This window comes from Schistocerca serialis, chromosome 3, assembly GCF_023864345.2.
Source record: "Schistocerca serialis cubense isolate TAMUIC-IGC-003099 chromosome 3, iqSchSeri2.2, whole genome shotgun sequence".
Lineage (NCBI taxonomy): Eukaryota > Metazoa > Arthropoda > Insecta > Orthoptera > Acrididae > Schistocerca > Schistocerca serialis.
The window spans coordinates 487,767,977-487,793,117 of NC_064640.1; positions in this window are offsets into that span (position 1 = coordinate 487,767,977).

Sequence of the window (25,141 nt, forward strand, 5' to 3'; positions counted from 1 at the left end):
AGTAATTCAACACAAGAAAACTGCAGCAAAAAGGTCCAGAGTACCGAGAGCGTTATGCCCCAGCGGATATTTTAAAATAATAAACTCGTTAGTAAGTAACGAAACAATTTAAAACATTCTTCTGTAAAACTATCTAAACTCAGGTAACAGAAGTCATAGGATAGCAGTATGCACATACACAGATGGCGGTGGTGTCACGTACTCCAAGTATAAAAGGGCAGTGTATTGGCGGAGATTCATTTGTACCTAGGTGATTCATATGAAAAGGCATACAACGTGATTGTGGCTGCATGACGGGATTTAACAGACTTTGAACTTGAAATGGTAGTTGAGGCTAGCCGAATACGACATTCCATCTCGGAGACCGTAAGGGAATTCAGTTTTCTGAGATCCTAAGTGTCGACAGTGTACCGAGAGTACCAGATTTCAGGCACTACCTCTCACCACGGAAAACGCAGTGGTCGACGGCCTTCACGTAACGACCGAGAGCAGTAGTGTTCAGTTGCCAGTGTTAACAGACATGTAAAATGGCGTGAAATAACTACAGAACTCATGTGAGCCATACGACGAACACATTAGCTTGGTCAATGCGACGATATTTGGCCTTAATGGGCTATGGCAGCAGACGACTGACACGAGTACATTTCCTAACAGCATGACATCGCCTGCAGCGCCTCTCCTGGGCTAGTGACACCATCGGTTGGACCCTAGATGACTGGAAAATCACTGAACCGATCATTAACTGGAATTACTTATGTTCGGCCTGATGGAGACGACTTGCAGTCATTCATAGACTACATGTTCCCGAGCCACGATCCGGCCGCTGTAGCCGAGCGGTTCTAGGCGCTTCAGTCCGGAACCGCACTGCTGCTACGGTCGCAGGTTTGAATCCTGCCTCGGGCATGGATGTGTGTGATGTCCTTAGGTTAGTTAGGTTTAAGTAGTTCTCAGTTCTAGGGGACTGATGAGCTCAGCTGTTGAGTCCCGTAGTGCTCAGAGCCATCTGATGAATTTGAAACGAACACCGTTGTAATTTTCGTTGATGACGTTGCACCATATCACTGGGCCATAATTGTTCTTAATTCGTCTGAAGAACATTTTGGACAGTTGGAGCGATTCGTTTGGTTACCCTTCGAACATTTATGGGACTTAATCAAGACGTCAGTTCGTGCAAAAAATTCTGCAAGGCAACAGTTTCGCAATTCTGGGCGGCTATAGAGACATCATGGCTTAATATTCCCGCAGAGAGTATATGCCACGTCGAGTTGCTCAACTACGACGGGCAAAAGAAAATCCGAAACGATATTAGGTGGTAGTCCATAAATTTTGCCACCTCAGTGTACATACTGTGGAAACAATATTACGATGTGTGACCAAGGATACTAACACTTCCATCGTTCCTGTTCCTGTCGTAGCATATGCAGGATAGAATGAGTCTTAGTAACCCTCTGTAAGAGTTTGAATCTCTCTAATTCTACCTCCGTGGTCTTTTCTGGAGATATATGTAGCAGGAATCAGTATATTGACTAACTCTTCTGGGAAAATACGCTCTCCGAATTTTAATAGTAAATCACGCCGTAATGGACAACGATTCTATTGTAACGTCTGCCGCTAGAGGTGGGTGACAATCTCCATGACGCTTTCCTACTTAATTGAAGAACCCAAGAAAAAACCTGTTACTCGACTTGGGATTTTCTTTTTTCGCGAAGGTTCAATATTGAACGGCGCTACTCACATATAGGTGGAAGGAGATTTTTAAGCTACCTCCGTCGTGCGTGGACTACACTTTCCCCGGATTCTTCCAGAGAATCTCAGTCTATCATCTGTCTTTAGTTAGATATGTTTTATATGCTCGTTACACTTTAAATTACTCTGTATACATAATGTCAGGTATATAATCAATGTTAGTATTTCAGTGATTCAGAATGAGATTTTCACTCTGCAGCGGAGAGTTTCATTTCAGTGATTGTTCGACAATCGTGTAATCAGGCAATTACGGGTCTCACCCTCTACCTTTTTTAAATGAGTTGCATTTGGTTATGTTGAGGTTCAACTGTCAATACCTACACCAACAGTCGATTCACTGCAGTTCTTCCTGAATTTCGCTACAATTTCTTAGCGTTGCTACTTCTCCACATACAATAGCATCATCCGCGAACAGAACCATGAATGAAGCATCCCATATTATGCACTGGGTTAGACTGTTTATGAAGGGTGAACATTAACAAAACCGACAAACTACAGGGACGGATTCCTGACCGTATATATAAAAAAAAGGTTCTGTAGACATGTGTCCGGAAATGGATCGCGTGCTTGTAAAGACAACAAATCGTCCCGGAACACAGTACAGAGCTACATCGCATCCACATCACAACAGATATTCAAAGTGGCCGCCATGGGATGGTGCCATTTCTGGTAACTGTTGCTTCGTCGGGAAAGAGGACAGATGACAGAAAACAGATAATTGTGATCGTCTGATGCAAAACCCATTGAGAAAATCCTTCCCGTAGAGGGAAATCCATTTCTGATAATAGTAGTGCTCGTTGCAGGTAGTAGGGATAGTGGCGGTTGTCACGCAGGATACACATAATCGTACTCTGGCTTACACCATGTTGGCGAGCCACTTGCCTGGAGCTTGTACTAGGGTTCGTCTCAATGTCCTGTGGAAACCGGTCCTCCAAATCTGGTGGACGCACAGTCCGCCTCCTCCCAGCACGTTCGCCTGTCTGAAAGGATTCCTGGTCACACAAACGCCCTAAATGGGCTTGAATGCTGTGTGATGTGAATGGGGTCTGTGAGGATAGCCGTGATGCCTTTCGACCATTTCCATCTGCTTGGCCGTGTACAAACACCATCTCGGCTTGTTTCCGATATGAATGTCGGATCATTCTGTTGCTTACAGTACGCTACGTCAACCACAGAGCCTACAACACACAAAGAATACACAGCACGTGGTAAGAGTAACTTTCATTCGTCTGCGCCATCTACCACGGAACTATGCATTTCCTGACACATGTTCGTAAGACCTTTCTTGTTTCATTTCCAGTCAAGAATCCGTCTCTGCAGTTTGTCGATTTTATTAATGTTCACCCTGTATTTATCGTGAACAGAAATAGTCCTATGACACTCCCTACGTGTACGCCCGAAGTGACGAAGGTCTGAAGAATTCTCTCTGATAAAAAGTACACAATGCAACCTGTTCAGTAATATCTCTGAATCGTATTACTGTGCTGTCCTGAAATTCCGAACATTCGTTGTTTCTTCAGTACGAAATAGTGCTGAACTTTCACCAACACTTAGTGCAAGTCAAGGAGCATTTAATTATTATGGGTGACGGTATCAACTGCCTACTGGGTCTCGTGGAAGTACAAATCTTGGTGGATTTCACAAGACTGTTGTTTGTGGAATCCATGTTGCTTCGTGCTATAAAACGGTAATGATCTGTGTATTTCTTCAATCAATTGGAACGCTTCATTTTTCTAGCAGCCTACGATAGAGCTCCTATAAAAGAATAACAAGATCTTTCTATTAGTTGGTTTTCCATCACGTGGCTGATTTTCACAGCATGTGACGTTTCCACATTTGTGCGAAATTTGGCAGGAAGAATCTTAATGCCATGTTCCTCAGCGAAACAATTTCTGGGTACTACATTTAGTTCGGTATTCCTCCTGTTAGCTTCCATTTCGGTGCCAGTATGACTGGCTAAATGACTTCGATCCGGTTACTAACATATGGTAAGACTGAAATTCCTTTGGAAACTTTTTAAGATCGGTAGATACGACTTCACTTTCTCATTCGTTGGTTGCTTCATGCATATTTCGTTTTCACCTCAGTTTGAGGACCTCGAGTTAGCTGATTTCCAAAAGACTTTGCATACGTTAAAACTTGTGAAGCTCTGTTTGCTTCCTAATCATCTATTGTAATCTGGCTGTTCAGTCACAGTTGGTGCTTCCCATCCAACACAACTTTCCTCGATGGATACTTGAGTAAGGCATATAGTGCAATACTCTCGAATGTCGTCCATTTATTCTCAACACTTTCAGTCTTAAGAGATGAATGATGACTGCTCAGATAATCTACATCTTTATCTTGCCGCACTTTCCGAACAGAATATCTTCTGACATTTCTTATTTTTTTTATTAACAGCTGTAGTCAGTGATGAAGCAACTGGATAGATCATTAATTCTTTGTTCTCCGCTGACTGAATCGGTATATTCGGGCATATTTGTTACCAGGAGGTCCGAAACGTTACAGTCCACAGTCATTCCGCCTATCATCGCTATGTATATTATAATCGGAATGAAAAGTTTGATTGATTGTCACTTCTGGTTTCAGCCAGCTATCTGTTCATGGCACCATGTGGGTATTAATCCCGTTTATAAAGGAGATTATATCTTAGGATTTCCAAGGACACTTCTCAAGTTAGCGAACATTATTTCGACACCATCTCTCTCCAATCTGTAATGACTCTGTAAAGTGGGCTGACATTCTCCTTTACCCTAAATCAGTACACTTCATTATAAGCACTGTAGATGAGTTTTTCTGTCCCAGAAGAACTCACATGAGCACGGCATACGTACTCTGCAACCCTAGTAATTGCTTCCTTCGTGTAGGTGATTCCTCGACTACTGAGAGGATACTACATTTCTCTATAGAATAGGGTCATTCGAGAATTCCGCATTTAATATATTTACAAAATCGTTTAAGTCTCTGGTTTAAGTCCTGCACTTGGCTCGAAACCAAAACAGACCACTTATCGGTCCTAGCAGCGATGCTGAAAGCTCGTGACCCATCCCGCGTATGAGTTTAGACGGCCACTTATGGCGCGGCAGCCGTCATTCGCTCTGACAGTAGCCACGATCTGCACACAACTTCACGCCTTCTGGGGGAACCTCTTCCACATTATGCGACCACTGACAAACGTACTTAGTGGACCTTTGCCTTCCTTCCTGACCTCTCTGCTGTTTCCCTGAGGCGCTTCATCACCCACCTAGCTTCGAAGCTCCCGTCAGCCAGCAAATCACCCTCTGAATTTGTCCGGGCATTTCAGAGAGATCGTCCCCAGTACTAACAGATGAAGCGTCCAATGCTTGTTCGGAAGTACTTTTAGCGAAAGCCAAAACAGTCTAAGGCGTAAGTGAACTGCCTTGCAGCAAGCAGACACTTTCACCTTCATCCAAGAGCGCAAGATTTGGTATGTAGGACGTCCTGAACTAAGAAGCGTGATAATTAATTTAGAAATCCGCTTTAGTTGTACTAATAGTTATGCTAATTAGTACAACTGAATCTTTATAAATTAGTATCATCCAAGGGATTCACAACTCCGCCACTGTTCAGTATTCACACTCAGATGACTATGAACGGGCTAGGTCAAGCGTAGTGGAATGCGCTGCGACAATAGAGATCCCAGGCGACGCTAGAAGCATCAAAGGTGCCACAGCTTTCGCTGCAAGTGCTTCAAAGCCACCGCAGCCCGGGACAGCTGCCTGAAGTCTGCCGACCGTGGCTAACACCGCTCTCTACTGTTCCTGGACAGTGGCCAATTTCCCTGCATCAGTAGGCATCAGGCACAGTACCTGTCCACTTTAATCAGCGTTCAGCATCACAGCAAGCAGTATATTACTATTAAACAACTCCCTCGATTCAGTCTAAATACTGCTGCGACGCTACTCCTTGTTTTCACTCACTTGTCAAGTTCTGGAGCTTTACCATTAGAAATAGCAGTAATTCAAATTGGATCAAGGGACTGCGGCGGTCTAGCAGCGTAAAACTACGTTACCAAGCCTGATAACGCTACTTTAACAATTAAAGAAATAATAAAGTGCTACTCAACAAAGACACTAAATAAATAGCTACTGATCACTGTCGAGCAGAAGTACGTAACAAAACGACGTAACTAGGCACTGTATAGAAACTTAATACTTCTGTAACTGGTTACTGGTACACCAAATACGCCAAGAATTGGAGCGATAATTGCTGAAATGTACTGTTAACATATAGTAGTCAAGTATGAAATCAACAAACTAAGAAGTTTTGCTGCTGCAGGATTCTGCTCATGCCCAGGAAGGGAACTTTAATTGCTTAAAATTATTGCGAACGCTCAGTATGAACATTGTATAAAAAATTTTCTCAGTCACTTCATTTTCAACACAATGCACTTTATGGCTACATGTCGATTTGAAGATGAAATGGATGTCATGTAAAGGGAATCTTCAAAGCTACGAGAAAAAAAGCAAAAATGGTTTCAATAACTTGATGATTACTTTACAGTTAGTTGTCAAAACTTAACTATTAGACTGTAGAAAGCTTGTCAGACGTAGAGTAACTTAGGTTTGGCCCATGGACATAACTGAGTGAAAGATATTTTCAACTATTCCGCATTACCTTATACAGTCAAGGGACAGGATACACAATGTTGTGTTACGTTTACACAGGGATACATGTGTCGCAACATGTATGAGCGTAATGTCAGCTTGACATATCGCAATACACCATCTCATACGAAAGTTCATCCAAGCTGCATGCTGAGTTTCCCTCGTACACAAAGCGCACATGAATTTTGTATACAACATTTGAGCGATATGATCGACAATTCGCAGAAGCTGCGCATGCGCAGTACAATCCTAGGCGCCGTCTCACCACGTTTGTTTAAAAATAGTGTTCTATGGAATCCATTGTTGTATTCGTTGTGTTTATTGGGTTTTCCTCTCTTCATCCAAAACGGCAAGCGCACCAGCACATAAAAAAGTAAAGTCTTGGGAAGCTATCACGAGTTACGAACACCTTTTCATCACCGGACGCACTGATACAAATCACCAGACGCAAACGTGCCCTCACACATGTATGACTTGCAAGCAGCGTGCTTCTACAACTCGCGATACATGTCCTGGAGATTCGTACATATGTTGCTCATACTTATGCCGATAGAGATCCTAGATGTAAACATACATTTACAACGAGAATATACACTGGTGAGTCAAAGAATTATGATCACTTTACACCGTGAGACAGAATCCAGCCTGCTGCCGTTCCACGCACGTGATGCACTCAGAAAACTACATAACAGAAGTAGAGACGACTGGGGAATCATTCAAGCAGAAATACGGTCCGCAAATTGGGGTATACACTGATATAAATGACATTAACAAAAGGGAGACTGTTATGACCTAGAGCGTGGGAACGAGCATCTTTGGAATGGTGAAACTGGTCAGCTGTGTATTTTGCACTGTCGGGAGAATCTTTGCAAAGTGCTTGAGGGACGGAAAAACCACGAGTAGGCTACAATGTGCTGTACGTTCACGCCGTATCCCAGAACATGGAGGTCGGAGGCTTAGTCGCTCTGTAAAATAGGGTAGGCGGCTGGCTGCAGCAAGTCTTCCGTCGGAACACAATTCTGGTGCAGGTACGAGTGTCTGGGGCACCCCGTTTGGTGCAGAATTCTGAACATGCGGCTCCGCAGCAGATGGTCTCTGATTGTTCCCATGTTGACCCAACGCCTTCATCAGGTACGATTTTAGAGGGAACTTGATCATCGAACTTGACCATTGGATCAATGGAAACGTGTCATGTGATCGGATAGATCACGTTTCTTGCAACGGCAGGTCGATGCTCTTGTACGGCCATCCCGTCATTCAACCTGCTCCAGCCCTGGGAATCAAGCGGGTGGGGACCGTATTACGGTATCGGAGACATTCACCTGGCATCTATGAGACCTATGCTAGTAATCGAATGTACCATGACAGCTGTGGGCTACATAAGCATTATTGCGGACCACCTGCATGCGTTCACGCTTGATGTCTTTCCCGATGGCGATGGCATCTTTCAGCAACATAAATGACCGTGGTTTGAGGAATATGATAGAGAATTCACGCTGACGTCATAGCCACCATATTCGTCTGATATGAACAGTACGGAACAGGCCTGGGACGCTATTGGTCGCCAGCTCTGGAATGGCGTGGCCTTGCAGGTGTTCTGCATTCCAAAAGTGGATCAACACTCTATTAAATAGATGGTAATAATTTTTGGGCTTATCAGTGTATTATGATTTGCCTCTGTACTGAAAATGTGTGTGTTTTTGAAACGTAGATTGATGTTTACAAAAAGTGCTGAAATGTTACAACAGGATTTAGAACAGACATACAAGACATTTGGTTGGAGTGTGAGAGACTCCAACACACATAATTAAACTCTCAATCGCAGCTTTAACAGTTACGCAAGGAATATGATAGGAGAAATGTCTTAGGATACAGGAAATACTAGGAGCGTACTGTATAACTGTAAGCAAATTATAACGCTCTTTTGAATTTTAACCAGGATCTCCGGTGAGATCGGACTCTTTCGCTCCATATTACGAGGCGTTCAGATACTTCATTTTACGTAGTTTATGACGCCTCTTGTATTTGGGTGGCCTGTCGACACTTGGCCATCACGAAATTCCCAAGGCTGACGTGGGCTGCAGGATAAATTGACGTGCAGCCACGTTCTTCGAAGAAGACGCAAGAAAATTTTGTTAATCATGGCATTATTCGAATTAGGGACTTCATCACTTCAGTGCTAGACACACTGCGAACAGAGAGCTTCTGACTACTGCCATTAAAGCCGAAACCATTTTTAGAGATTACAACACATCGTTTCGGAAACGTCGCTTACTTGCTGAAGTCGTCGAGTATCTACTAACACAAGCTACTTCCTTAAGCGAAAAAGTATCTTTAAACCATCACGTCTCTTTATTTCACATGATAAAATAAAAACTACCATCCGGGTCTTTTGGAAGAAGATCGTCTCTCTCCCTGAAACACAGGCGTTGGGGCGAACGTAATGTTGCAGTCCTAACGTAATGTGTCGCAGCAACTAATTTAACCATTAAATATCCTCAGCGGCAATTCCCTCAGCAACACAATAAGACCAGATCATATAGTGTTCTACGAATGTCTGATTTTTCCTAGCACCGTACGTTGGTTCTTTGTCCAGAGAGTCACCGACGCCAACTGCTTTTCTCACATTGTGTAAAATCGTAGCCCTTTACCTGTCCACAATGAGTACGTTATGCGTAACGGGCTAGCAAAGATGGCACAGAAATTTTCCACAGCAGGCCGAGTTCGTTCTCGGGATTTACAGTTATAGGCCCGTATATAGGGCAGCAGAATCTGATCAGAACCACACCTGCGTCTGTAAACAGCAGGCTAGTTCCCATCTCACCTCTGAAACAACAGACAAGCCGTCAAAACTGGAAAATACACAGACGAAAATGTAAACGAATCACGCGTGGATGGTGTACCCGAGTTTCTATCCCGCTTTAAGTTTAGTAATGATGTAGCGACAAGTAATAAGTTCCGGTCGCAAAAATAACGTAAAGCTTAGCTACGAGATAAAACGGAGTCTGGATCATCGTGGAATGGGCGTTAGAAAAGTATGAAACACAAGAATTAACCACCTGTACTCCCACTATCGTCATTTCGAGTGTAGGGAGACCGATTATAGCTACACCGATAGAGGAGACAAAGACTGTGGGCAGATGTGATCCTTTAGGAGGATTATGGTTGCTCGGAAGTCGAATTATAACTGAAATCGCATCAAGTAATAACTATTTTCCACGCTAGGATCGATTACCAACATTTTCTGTTACACAAATCAGAGGAAGCTAAAGATACATTAGGGGCAACAAGTTTATCAGTAATTTTGTTTCGATAAATTGGTACCTATCAAAAATGATGGGATTACTAATCTATGAGGGCTGTCAAATGCTAGGCCATCCCTAGTAAGCGACACAAGGCGGATTCACTCAAGCCACGCGGAAGGTAGGCTATTACTAAAGGTTCAGCTGTATAGCTACTAAAACTGCAAAAGTAGTTACAGCCACATAGAATCGCTAATTTTGACACTGAAAATCTAAGTGAGCCCATACGTAAATTGGCTGATGTCCCCAGACGTCTCTACGTCTTTAGCAGATTAACTGAATATGGGAGAAACCTAGGGACATGCCGACATTGGCTGAAGTAAGTGTCCCTTGTCTACGTTTCACAAATACAACTTGGAGAAAATACGAAGGCTTGGTTCTGTGATAGCTTGACACGAAACTATCTGCCTATCCTGAAGCTCTGTTAATAATTAGCGGAATCATAATAAGCATATGGCTAGCACGTAAGAGGGACGACAATGTCACGGATTCCTAAGTTACTGAAAGTACACTAATGCTAGATTACGAATCTTTGATTTTACGAACATAAATGTACTCATAATCCTCAACACGTTTTCAAGAACAACCTGACATATAGCAGTGATGGAAATACCGTTCAGACATATTTGATCTCTTTTATGAAACATGATTTTGCCATTGTTACCAACACCATGGTTAATACGTCTAACAACCTCACGCTACAACGCAAATTACTCATTAGAGACGCAAAGAGAAAAGAATACCATTAATAAAGCCACACCAAAGGGCAAACGAAAATCACGTGATGTAAAATGAGAAATTAGGAAGCAGCATTGCGTGATAAAATTGCGTTTACACCTAATACCACTCCCCATATTTGATCTACTTGGTCATTATTTATTTTATTATAACTACACTGGTTAAGGAATCCTTGGCATCAACAGGGCAGAACGCCGATGTAGAGACAAGCAAACATGGTTATAGCCAGGACATATAAAAAAGAAAATACAAGAGAAGAACACACTTCTAATAAATGAAAAGCCAATAATAATTAATGACTAACTTTTTGAGTGTAAGGGATATATTTACGAAACTATTAATAATCTCATAATCTTGAACGCAAGTATACCTCACTGTATAGCTCTTGCATTGTGTAGTCATCATATAACATAATTCTTAAGGAATAGCTTTGTGGTAGAAAGCTATGCTTTTACGTGTTTAGGCAGATTTACTGCAATGCTCAGACCACCGCGTAAATGCCTCCTGTAAATGACACCTTCCTAAAATTAATCAATATGCACGTAGATGTTCATTATGAATTGTTCATAAAAATATATTTCATTAGTTTAGTCATGTAGGTTAGATTTACGGTCTCTAACTGTACTGAAATAAATGAATAATAGTAAAAAATGATGCAGTGTCCAGTAAGATAAGGTTAGTGAAAGAAAATGCTTCCTTAAATATAGGCTTACGAGAAATGGTTCTGGACAAATGCGACAATTTTATATCTAGAATGCTGAGAGAAGTCATTTTAAATATTATATTGTTAGATTCACATTGACTGCTTGGAATAAAGTTAATAAATGCATAATGTAACCAGTTTACTCTTGACAAAAATACAAGAGTTTACCAGTGATCAATCATCATACACTTAGGGACAATAACTATAGGAGCACAACGTACGAAATTCCTTACAAGTAGTCCAATTAAAAACGATTTAGTTCTTGAACATGAAGGAGCTTTGTACTTTTAGTATTACTACTGTATTGTGACAAAAATCCTTCCACCACAGGGGAATGATAATCATTGTCAATCAAATCTGAAAGTTTAAACTACTTAGAGGAGACGTTACAGATGAAAACTAGTATGCTACTATAACGTAAAGCGCAGTGACCTAGCTCCTAGCTTGTGAGACAGGAATGTGAACCACACTCAGATCTAACGGATTAATGACCAGCCGGCCGCAGTGGCCGAGTGGTTCTAGGCGCTACAGTCTGGAACCGCGCGACCGCTATGTTCGCAGGTTCGAATCCTGCCTCGGGCATGGATGTTTGTGATGTCCTTAGGTTAGTTAGGTTTAAGTAGTTCTAAGTTCTAGGGGACTGATGACCTCAGAAGTTAAGTCACATAGTGCTCAGAGCCATTTGAATCATTTGATTAATGACCGGCCAGATTGAGGGTGGTTTTTAAGCAGTTTCCCACGGTCGTATAGGCAAATGCTGGGTAGGTTCCCAAATTCTGTCTCATAGACTACACAAACAGTGTAAATACAATAGCACGCCGAACGAAGTATGAACGGTTCAGAGACAGACTGTGCACATGACTTCCCGCACTTATTTTACCTAGACGACTGTGAGATCAAAAGGCGGACTCACCCACGAAGATAAATTATAAAAGTACAGTTTGACAAAACCTGAAAAAACAGACCATGTACAAGACGGAATAACGCCAAGCAAAAGAGAGATGATTACATTTGAAAACCAGTGTACATTGAACTGCACCTTTCACATTCTTGAATGCTTGTTCACGGCATAAAATAATAAATGTTGACTTTCACGTAACTGAAATGACCTTCTCGACATCCTGTAGTAGTAGTTTAGTGCTGTAACCTAAAACAGCCGCAGCCACAGTGCAGGCCATGTTTCTTGTTGGAACGTTGCCAGGCACACAGCCACGGGAAGGACGTGAAGTCAGACACTGGTTATGAGCTTTGCTTTTAGCGCCGTCCCTGTTGCAGAGACAGGCAGCAACGCAGTAGTCTTGTTTACTCTTTTAAACAGTCTACGCTGTCCCCTAAATTGTTCTTCCTCTTGACATTCGATATTTCTGCCAGATTGATAACTCAATACAGAGGAAATGTGTGCTGAAAACTATTAACTGTTAGAAAGCAATGTGGCATAGCTCACCTGCTGCGTGGACTAGCATTGTTGGTATTACTAAATTACTCAGTTCCAGGGGGGTAGTAGCGATGCTGTGAGTACCAAGTATCTGCGTAAATTAAAGGCGCACAGAGACTTAGGTAGAGCCTTACTATCAATTAAACATGATGACATGGAATTTCCGATAGTTACTGAAATATACATTGAGACAAAAGAAGTCACGTAATAGCGAGATGTACTTATACTGATGGTGGTGGTATCTGGTATACAAGGTTTAAAAGGGTAGTGCATTGGTGGCGCTGTCATTTGCACTCAGCTGATTCATGTGAAAAGGCGTACGACGTGATTATGGCCGCACGGCGGGAATTAACTGATTTTTAACGCCGAATGGTTGTTGGAGCTATTCGCACGGGATATTCCATTTGCGAAATCGTTAGGAAAGTCTATATTCCGAGATTCACAGTGTCAAGAGTTTGCCGATAATTCCAAATTTCATTCATTACCTCTCACCACCGACAACGCAGTGGACGACGGCATTCACGCTCAGTGCTAACAGACAGACAACACTGCGTGAAATAACCACAGAAATCAACGTAAGACGTACGAAGAGCGTATCCGTTAGGACAGTGTGGCGAAATTAGGTGTTAACCGGCTATGGGAGTAGACGATCGACGTGAGTGTGTTTGCTAATAGCACGACATCGCCTGCAGCGCATCTGTTACGCTCTTGACAGTATCGCTAGGACGCTTGACTACTATTAAACTGTGGCCTGGTAAGATGAGTCCCCATTTCACTCTATAAGAGCTGATGGTATGGTTCGAGGTTGACGCAGACCCCAAGAACCATGGACCCAAGATGTCAACAAGGTACTGTTCAAGCTGATGGTGACTCCATAATGGTGTGGGCTGTAATTACTTAGAATGGACTGGGTTCCCTGGTCCAATCGAACAGATCATTGACTGGAAATTTTTATATTCGGCTACTTAGAGACTATTCGCAGCCATTCATGGACTTCATGTTCCCAAACAATGATGGATTTTTTTTTTTTTGGATGACAATGCACCATGTCACCGGGCCACAATTCTTCACTACTAGATTAAAGAACATTCTAGACAACTGGAGTGAAACATTCGGCTGCCAGATCCTCCGACTCGAGATGAATCCTATTGATAATTAATTAAACAGAATCGAGTGGCAACTTTGTGCACAAAATGTTGCACCAGCAACCATTTCGCAATTATGGATGGGTATAGAGGCAGCAGCCGGCCGGTGTGGCCGTGCGGCTCTAGGCGCATCAGTCTGGAACCGCGTGACCGCTACGGTCGCCGGTTCGAATCCTGCCTCGGCCATGGATGTGTGTGATGTCCTTAGGTTAGTTAGGTTTAAATAGTTCTAAGTTCTAGGGGACTGATGACCACAGATGTTAAGTCCCATAGTGGTCAGAGCCATTTGAACCATAGAGGCAGCATAGCTCAATATTTCTGCAGCGGACTTCCAACGACTTGTCGAGTCTATGCCACATCGAACTCTCCTGCACTACGTCGGGCAAAAGGAGATCCGATAAGATATTAGGAGGTGTCCCATAACCTTTGTCACCTCAGTGTATTCCTGCTCAAACGGAGGTGTAAAAAAAAAAAAAAAAAAAAAAAAAAAAATTTGGAAATCAAATTAAAATGTAGGGAGAAGATATAAAAACTGTAACGTTTTTTAATGATTACGTTGATTGTGTAAGAGATAGTAAAGGACTGAGACGATCATTTTAAATGAATGGAAGGCCTCTTGAAAAGTGGTTATAAGATGTTTGTGGGTATTGAGTTAGAAAATGAAACACTAAAGGTAGATGAGTTTTTCTAGTTGTATAACAAAGTAACTGACGATGGCTGAAGGAGAGAGAAAATAAAACGCAGACTGGCAACTGAGAAAACATATTTTCTGTAAATGAGAAATTTCTTAAATTCGAATATAAATTTAAACGTTAGAATTCTTTTCTCAAGGTATTTGTCTGGAGTTCTGACTTGTACGTAGCTGAAGAAGCACGATAAAAGATTCAGACAGGAAATGAATATTATCTTTCGGAATATGGTGCAGCGGAAAGATGCTGAAGATTCAATGGTTACATACTATATTAACAAAGAGATACTGATTCAAACTGAGGAGTAAATAAAATTTATGACACAACTGGGTTAAAAGAAGGGTTCATTTGATAGGACACATCATGAGGCATCAAGGAATATTCAACTTGGAAATGAACGGAAGTGTGAGGTGTGAAAGTTATATAGGGAGACCAGGACTTGTTTACACTAAGCAGGTTGAAATGCGCGTATGTTGCAGTGGTTATGGCGAGATGCAAATAATGGAAATGCCGTTCCAATGTAATATGACTACGGTGTGTGACACTAGAAGCTGTCCTTGATTTCAGTAAATGCATTTTTGTGATCTTCTAAAGGTGGATTATTTAATCAACACACGAATAAACGTTCGTCGTGGATGTTTACGTTGTCAAGGGGTGAATTAATGAATGTAAAATTAGAGGCGGGAACTTGTCTATGATTTTGTGATTTTTAAACAATGAGGACTCCAGTCAAGACATGAATACACGTTCGCAAGTGAATGTGCACGTCATCAAGTGGTGGATTTCTGAAAGGGAAAACAGAATAAAGAGCGTGCCTCCTGGTGGCTGCGACATTGGCAATTTGCTAACTTTCCCACAAATATTTGTGAAGTATATTTTATTTTATAAATCTTCAGTAAGAAATCACAAATTGTGTACTATAAAATCTTCTTTATTCTAGCATTATCTTCTGATGAATGGGCTCTTTTTTTAACTTTATTATTTGGCCCTCTTTTATTTTGATTGTTCTTCCACATGTATTCCCTTAATAACAGTCATTTGTTACCCTAACGGATGACAATTTAGTGCTTGCCTCCTGTTGGCTGTAGGTGACCCTAATGTTTTGCTTATCTCCCAACAAATAATTGTGAAGAATATTTTATTTTACATATCTTCGGTAATATATCAAATACACTCCTGGAAATGGAAAAAAGAACACATTGACACCGGTGTGTCAGACCCACCATACTTGCTCCGGACACTGCGAGAGGGCTGTACAAGCAATGATCACACGCACGGCACAGCGGACACACCAGGAACCGCGGTGTTGGCCGTCGAATGGCGCTAGCTGCGCAGCATTTGTGCACCGCCGCCGTCAGTGTCAGCCAGTTTGCCGTGGCATACGGAGCTCCATCGCAGTCTTTAACACTGGTAGCATGCCGCGACAGCGTGGACGTGAACCGTATGTGCAGTTGACGGACTTTGAGCGAGGGCGTATAGTGGGCATGCGGGAGGCCGGGTGGACGTACCGCCGAATTGCTCAACACGTGGGGCGTGAGGTCTCCACAGTACATCGATGTTGTCGCCAGTGGTCGGCGGAAGGTGCACGTGCCCGTCGACCTGGGAGCGGACCGCAGCGACGCACGGATGCACGCCAAGACCGTAGGATCCTACGCAGTGCCGTAGGGGACCGCACCGCCACTTCCCAGCAAATTAGGGACACTGTTGCTCCTGGGGTATCGGCGAGGACCATTCGCAACCGTCTCCATGAAGCTGGGCTACGGTCCCGCACACCGTTAGGCCGTCTTCCGCTCACGCCCCAACATCGTGCAGCCCGCCTCCAGTGGTGTAGCGACAGGCGTGAATGGAGCGACGAATGGAGACGTGTCGTCTTCAGCGATGAGAGTCGCTTCTGCGTTGGTGCCAATGATGGTCGTATGCGTGTTTGGCGCCTTGCAGGTGAGCGCCACAATCAGGACTGCATACGACCGAGGCACACAGGGCCAACACCCGGCATCATGGTGTGGGGAGCGATCTCCTACACTGGCCGTACACCACTGGTGATCGTCGAGGGGACACTGAATAGTGCACGGTACATCCAAACCGTCATCGAACCCATCGTTCTACCATTCCTAGACCGGCAAGGGAACTTGCTGTTCCAACAGGACAATGCACGTCCGCATGTATCCCGTGCCACCCAACGTGCTCTAGAAGGTGTACGTCAACTACCCTGGCCAGCAAGATCTCCGGAACTGTCCCCCATTGAGCATGTTTGGGACTGGATGAAGCGTCGTCTCACGCGGTCTGCACGTCCAGCACGAACGCTGGTCCAACTGAGGCGCCAGGTGGAAATGGCATGGCAAGCCGTTCCACAGGACTACATTTAGCACCTCTACGATCGTCTCCATGGGAGAATAGCAGCCTGCATTGCTGCGAAAGGTGGATATACATTGTACTAGTGCCGACATTGTGCATGCTCTGTTGCCTGTGTCTATGTGCCTGTGGTTCTGTCAGTGTGATCATGTGATGTATCTGACCCCAGGAATGTGTCAATAAAGTTTCCCCTTCCTGGGACAATGAATTCACGGTGTTCTTATTTCAATTTCCAGGAGTGTATCTTCTACCATATACCCTCGTTGTCCTGGCCTTGATCCGTGATGATGGGCTTCGCCTCTTCTACTTTATTATTTAGCCTTCTATTATTTTCACTTTTCTCGCGCATGTGCTTCCTAAAATCACAGTTGTTTGTTACCCTAAAGGATGAAAGTTCAGTGCGCCATCCGTCTAACCACCGCGTGTGTTACTGTACTTCAAAAATTTTCGTCTGAGGCAGAAGCTAGGCGCAAGACTGGGATTTGTCTAAAAAAGTGAGGCAAATCTCCTAAACACCATACCTGATCCAGTCAGTGTACCATATCTACTCTCGTTTATCATGTGTGCGAATTCGATCCGGGTTTAGCTACATTTTTGTCTCGTAACTTAGAACACTGAGGACTGCACTATACGAACAGGTAAGTATACTGGTTAGAAGATTAGTTACCGCCAGGAGATGTCAGGCTAAAATCGTTTAACACCGCCGCTAACCATGCTGATGGCCTCCGTTCACCGAGAAGCACAGACCTCAAGTCCACCAGTTTATTTAGGCACGCCAAGTCTAAGTGAAGCCATTGACGGATGAGTAGCTATATAGGTACTGAATCGCGGGACTGTTGACCGCTGAATTTCGTCTACCGCTTCAAATAGCCTCGGACATATTCTAAGGGATTAAGATCGACTGATTTAACGAGCCAATCAAGGTGCGGCAGGTTGCCTGAAAGTCCGTCAAAGGAGAAACGTATCGGTGCAGGCCTGTGTACATGGCTGTCATCTTGGGAGACAGGAGGGTTCACAGCATACTCACCGTGAATATGTAGAAAAAAGGATAAAAATTGGTCATTGAGAATACTAAAATAAACATCCCGTTTTATGTTAACAGTGACGTGAATGAGTGGGTCAAAGTCATGATACGAAAAACTACCGAAAAGCATAATAGACGTACGTACTGCTTGAACTATATCCTCCACACACAGCAAGTCAAAAGTTTCACTGGACGGCAAGTTCACTCGAGGTCCTGCACCATTTGAAGAGGTTAAATCGCGACTCGGTGGACCACAATACAGGCATCCGAATATTCACTGTCCAGTCTCTGTGTTCTTTGGCCCACTGCAGACGTGCTGATTTATGTACCGGCGTTAGCAATAGCCTTTTGCGGGGTACCCGGTTCCAAATGTTGATTACATGCAGTTCTCTTTACAAAGTTCGTTCGTAAACAGGTTCAGAAAGATCTTGATTCACTTATAGTTGCAATTCCTGACACGTTTGAAACCGAGTCTCATTGACAAGGAGTGTAACTCGTCTCCGTTCCCTGTCGGATATTTTCTTTTTACGACTACTGTTTCAAGGTCTTGTAACTTCGCTGCGAGAACATTCCTCGTTGATACATTGGATAGTGCGCGTCCATACACCAATAAATCGGGCGACTTCATTCACAGTGTGCTTAAGGGCACATCCAAACACGACAGCTCCTATCTGCCTCCCTGTCACGTTTACACGTTAAGCAAGCGCTTGTAGTGACCACTATGGATATACGAACTAATGTGTGAACAATGACTTGTATGTTGTGTGATCAGGGCGACTAACTACTTACAGCAATGAGTGATTGAAAACATTTACAGTAGTGCCAAGACTTTGCGAAAACTGACCCAACAAATTAAGGTTTGAATATGAGTTCGTTTTAGTCTTTCTCTGGCACGGCTCCCATTCTAGGATATACCGGTAAGGTGAGCAGCACGATGGTGTTGGAGGGCACATACAACTTACTGCGGGGGCGGTAGTTCACCGCACTTTCTCATAGTCATTTGCAGAGGTATTTTTTTATCTTAATTCGAATGCACCCGTTGCACATATTAATCTCTGTAAAAAATAGAGTGAATGGGTCGTAGAGAGCAGTACTTATGACTGTCCCCACAGCTATAAACAGGTTGTTTTGTAGGTTATTTAATTGCCGTTCGGTATTATTTTTTATGTTTACTGGGTGCAGCTAGACCGTGTGTTGACGAATATATGTGTGATACGAAATTACACAGAGAAATTAGTATTATTATTATTGTTATTATTGAGAATGGTATTGCTGTTGTCTTTCGTTCCGTTGCTTGGTTTGGTAAACGTATTTACCACTGAAATTCATATTCCATTGTTCCAACGTGATACTTCTTAGTTTATAATGTACTCGGGTTACTTCTTTGATGTGGTGTGCATATACACGACTTATAGCATTAAATTTTTTCACAAAGCATGGGATTTATTAAATGAATGTCTTGTATAGTTTACTGAAAGTTATCATTACTGCTTAAAAATCAGGGTCGAATAATTAATAATAATGATAATAATATTTCCACTCGACTAGTGACCTAGAGCAATCCCTTCTATTGGATTCCGCTTCGGTGACTCAGCTCTAAAGTGTCTTTAGAGTGTAACTGTTTAGGGCAGGCGACCAACGAATGAATAAGAAATGTAATTACTGATGACAATTAGAGAGACGCAAGGATATAATACTCGGAACCAGTACATTGTCAACTATCCTCAGTCAGAAACAACTTAGCCGTAAGTTCCCATTTGATGAACAGGTCGCGATCAACAATTTCAAATAGCATTAATACGTCAGACAATGCATAGAGAACTTGGTTTTAGCACTGTATATTGGCGAATATTACTGCAAGAAAGTGCCAGTCATCCCCTTTTCGATCAACTGTTTGTGCTATAAGTTTCTTCCACCACTAGGGTTCGAGCCGCCTGCCTTCGGATCGACTGTAACCGCATTAGCTCTGTTTAAACAGAGGCGATATACCGTAATGAAATTCGTATTATTACTATCAAAATTGTGACAGTAGCGAATATTCTACGCAGTGTTACATTTAATGAAATTCTAAAATCCAGGCTCCACCATCAGTGACTGAGGACCAAGAAATTACGACCAACTGCTGTCTTGTGTTCTGTTTATGAAGTCTTCTTGATTAAAAATCAGTACAGTAAGCAGAACGTGTGGTTAGCACTCCCCTCTCTCAATTCATAACGACTTTTCGAAACAAGAGCTGCTATTTCTCCTCGAACGGTTTTATCATATTTCTTCACAGGGCTAAATGCGTCCAGTTCCACTCATGCCGCTATGGAGAAGTCCTTGGCAGACCTTGAGTTGGGATTCCCGCGTCGTAGATACACGGTGATCGGCCAGCTACAGGACGGACTTACGAAAATCCCCATATCATAGCTTCGTGACTGCTTTTCTGACACTGAATGCAGTTTTCCGAAAATATTTTAACTACTTTTGTGTCGATGACGTTAAATACAACTTTTCTTTCGTTAATACCCCCAAACACTTATAATCCAAAATTACTTCCACTCCAGTTATTTAACGTAGTCATTTTTGCCTCCTTGCACTGACGTTTGGTGATAGTGTGTAATTCAACTCCCACTTTTTGCTTCTAGTACCGAATAAACTAAGTGGGACATTAAAACACGAACACAAGACCTACCTGGATAGCCGAGCGCGTTAACACGACGCCTCCGCCATTCATATAGGAACATAGCCCAGGATCGACTCTTCCTGGTGGATTTACGACGAGGGTCTCTGTACAGGCCAGCATGAATGTGATTTTTAGGGTGTTTCCGAAATCCGTCGAGGTAACTATCGGGTTCTTTCCCACGTTCCGCCTCAAATACACGATTTGTAAACATTCAGAACACGAGCTCACACTTGAACATGTGCTTTGCTCTAAATGCAGACGGAAGTGGCACACGAATTCCGTCCCGGGGGCAGGAGTGGCGTCAGGTAGGGTATCCGGCTACCCATCGTCACTAAGCATGCTTCAAACCTTACAACAATACCGACATCGCAATCGAACGGGCCAAGACAAAGGTGAAGAAGAAGAGTAAAACAAAAATAAAACGAAACAAGGTAAGCAATAGTTTAGTTCAAATACCAATAAATCTCGCTAATTATGAAGTGTAAGTAGTATTAGTTCTTGATGTTCAAATTTTACAAAAGTTAAAATTCTCTCACTCATTTATCTTTCACAACGCTTTGATTCAAATAATGTTGTGATGTCAAAGAATGAACGAAGTCATTAAAGATCTACAGCACATGAGCCAAAGAACGACAGTCACGCCTGGTTTTCGTCGTACTTCGTCGTTAAATTTGTACTCGTGAGACGCTTCCCGTTAACGACTTGAACTGAAATACAAATAATGGCACGAATTGAAAAGAAAACACGATGTCACACTCGCAGAACATGGCTGTTGCTGCTGAGTGAAGTACTATGTCATCAGAGGACGTTGTGAGACTTTACGTTTTACGTAGAAAACGGAGAGGATTCGAGCAGTGGTAAAACTCTGTACTCTTAAGGTGAAGGAAATGGGTGCAAATACTCGTAGCTTATGCTGATTCATGGTTTCTATTGTTTTCTCATAAATCAAATTACGGTAGCGGCTACGTTTCTTCCAGCTATGTCACGACTAATTTCTTTCCACATTTAGTAGAACTCCTCCGTAAAACAGTATTGTTTATTTCTGTGGCCGCCATTACCTTAACAATTCTAGACTCTGGCTAAAACCACAATCGTGTTCTATGTGTTGTCTCTGTTAAATAAAAGTAGCTCTGCAGTTTCGTAGAGGACAAAGAGTAGGGTAGTGTTTCTGATGATCTGTCAGATGGAAGAGGACGTTAATTCTTTCATGGTAAGTACAGGGTCTTATATTTAAACTTCCACCCCCTGAGGGGGACTTACGAAAAATGAGTGATCGTAGGTCAATGAAACTTTGTGGACAGATTTGTAAGGACCTGCTAAAGAGAAACAACGAATAAACCATTGAAAGTAAAACCTATTAACTTTCACATGAGAGGGAAGCACATTCATTAGTTGTGTATCAGATTAAAAATGTTGCACAGTGTGGCCACCATGTGCATCAACGACAGCCTCCAACCGCACTACGTATAGGATATCGCAGTTGTTCGCAGCACTTTTCGGACTGTGTACCATGAAATGTTTAACTGCATGACACGGCCCATGCAGTGTTTGAAGTTCACACATTGCGTCCAGCATTCTCAGCCATGTCAACAGGAACGTCTTCAGATATTTGTGTCAGCCTCTCCCATGAGCACTTCACAATCAGTCAGTTGATTCAAACCTCCGAATCACGTTCTTCTACCTCGATTCTGAAAGAGGAACTCTCCGTATTCCTTTAACGCGTCGACAATCGTAAAGAGAGCAACGCTATTGCTGTTGTTTTGATAAAATAGCTCTCCTCACCTTGTCCAGATCCATGTTAACTGCCTGCAAACTTAATGCACACTGATGATTGTCTTCCAATCCAACGTCGCCCTACCAATACCAGCACCCAGCGACGACTTTAACAGTACTAGTAACTCAAATCCTGCAGCGCCGGTCTGAACATCATTCCTGTAAAGTTATGTACCCATACGGTAAATAGCCTTCAGTCTACACTGCATGAAGTGGGGAAAGTTTAATTATAACCACACTGTAGATAACGTACACCATCGTTCCTTGCAGTAGTACCTTAATTCTACTAATTTCCCGTTAAAAATTGTTACAGGCTATAATATAGATTTATTTTAAATTTGTCGCTCTCGATCGAGTGAGGTCGTGCAGTGGTAAAGGCACTAGACTGGCTTTTGTAAAGAGCGAAGTCAAGACACAGTCCAGGCTTAGCGATTTAGAGTTATCCTGGTTTTCCTAAATCTGTAAACAGAAAATCTGGAACTGTGCCTTTGAAAAGGGTACTGTCGATTTCCTCTCATAACCTTGCATCAGACGAGTTTTTGGCACATTTGAATGACCTTGTTGATGGATATTTAACCCTGATTTTCTTTCTTTCTTTGAACCAGGTTTTCCATCAATTTAGGATTGAATTTTAGGGTAAATGTGAGATGTAGTATCTAATAATCCCTATGGCCTTCAGATTTATGGAAACTGACTTTCAATGGGAGAAAATGTGTCAACGAAATTACTTGTAAGTCAGATACTAGATTATTTGAGTTATGAATTGACGTTGTATCTGTCTTCTGATAGTTAAGGACTCTATGAGTGTTAGTCTAGGAGCGAATGGCAAAGAAGAATTCTAACCAATGTTCCATTAATATAAAGACTATGGGCAGTTTTCCCGTTGAAGCAAAATCAAGAACTAATACAGATTTTGTGCCGTATTAGGTTGACTCGTAATTGAAATATGTTTTCAAGTCATTCAAAGTTCGTCGTAGGCACTCTGACTCGTGTAGCCTTTGCAGATTATTGGGTTTCGCATAACATCTGAAAGGAATGCAATATTTATAATATCAAGAATAAAAATCTACAACGCTGTCTCAGGTTTTAATGTCGAGTGGGCTAGGGCTTAACAAATGGGAGATACTAGTTTTTGACAGAATGTATTCACTAGGCTTTTTATCGGTTAAAAAGATAGTAATCCTGTTTGATACATTTCAAAAATTGTCAGATGAAAGTTCTCCTTCAACCCCGAGAAGGACTCAGTAGTGAGAGTGACATTACGCAGAAACTGTTCTTGTTTTAGAGAGTTAGAACGCATCGATGTAAGCAGGGATATGCATAATCAGTTTCCTGCAGTTCATCGATACCAACCTCTAAATTTAATTTACAATCAAAACTTTGGAAGAATTTGTGAGCAAGATAGTAAAGATTAATCAGAAATTGTATATAGTAATTTACGACTCATCCCGTCAAAAGACTTAGAAATTTAGGTTCTAAACTCTTATTATACGGAAGCGAACTTAAGAAATCGAATCAAACGGCATAATATCTTATAGAGAACTATTTAGTTTTTTTGTGAATTGCTGAGAACAATCTATTAGTGAATACTGCCAACGAGATAAAAAGCTCTGTCTTCGGATCTAGTTCATGAGTAACAACTATTTATATCAGTACAATGGATTAAAACATAATTTATGTATGTTGTGCGTTAGAGGAATTTGAAACTTAACTTAGATAAAGTCTGAGTGAAGACAGTCGAATAAACAGCCATTCCAAGAAGTCGATAGTAAAACCATCATTCTCTTACCAATTTAAGTTGTTGTCACTGTCGACACACAGATTTTACACTAGTACATTTACTGTGCATTTCGACTGATATGCATTCGAAATTTAAGCAGTTCGTGATTTAAGCTGAACTGTCTAAATTTCATTTTCATTCACGTAGGCAGCATGTGAGACACGTAACTGTGACACAAGTAGTTTTTACTGACACATTACATATTTAAGTTTCTATTTATATTCTAATTTTCAATAGAACAGACACAACTTAAATGACTGTTTATTGTTGGACTGTAAAATGAACTGTTATTCCATTAACCCTCACCCATAAAACCATATAACAGTAGGACGTACCATCTTAATAAACGGCTACGAACATGGGTTTTATTTTGAGAGCTGGACCTACAGTGAGTAAACGATTACTGCGTATTTTACAACGCTTAATATACATTAGTAAGGATAGTTTTCGTTTTACAGAGTTTTGCATACTGAATGAAAAACTGACTTCTCAGTTTGTTTATCTGCGTTTTTCTTCGGTGAAAGGTAATCAGTTGTAATAATCAATGAAAATGTCAGATATGCTCCCAGGGTGTTATAGTGATAAGAATCATGACAATAGATCCATAACGTATTACTACGCTGCGGTGATGCATATTACACTATAGTTTTATTACGTTATTTCATTCCACTTCTCACGGTCTGTCATCCGACTCTGCTGCTCCTCTCTAAAATTAGCTATCCTCCACAGTGAGCGCCCGTCTGAAGAAGTTAGATGCCGCCGTAGCATTTTACTTGCAGGAGCGCGCAGCTGCGACCTTGAGGTGGCGTTACCTTGAGCGCGACGTCCATGGCAGTGGCAGTGGCAGCGGCGTCGGCGGTCGAGAGCTGGCAGCTTGCGCCAGAGCAGCGGCCACTTGTACGCAATTAGGTCAGCCGCACCGCCTTATAGCGCGCGCGCCGCCGGATCCGGCCAATGGCGCGCCGGGTCACGGACATCCGCTAGCTCGCGGAAGTCCCCCCAACGCCAGCGCCCCTCCTAAAAACTCCGCTCTCCTCTGCTTATTCTCAGTGGCCGAGGCCCCGGCGTGAACGACGCTTCGTACCAGATCCCAGCAGTCGTCACGCCCGTATGTCACCTCTTTCCGTGCCAAGTAAAAATGTCTGACCAACAAGAAAGGAA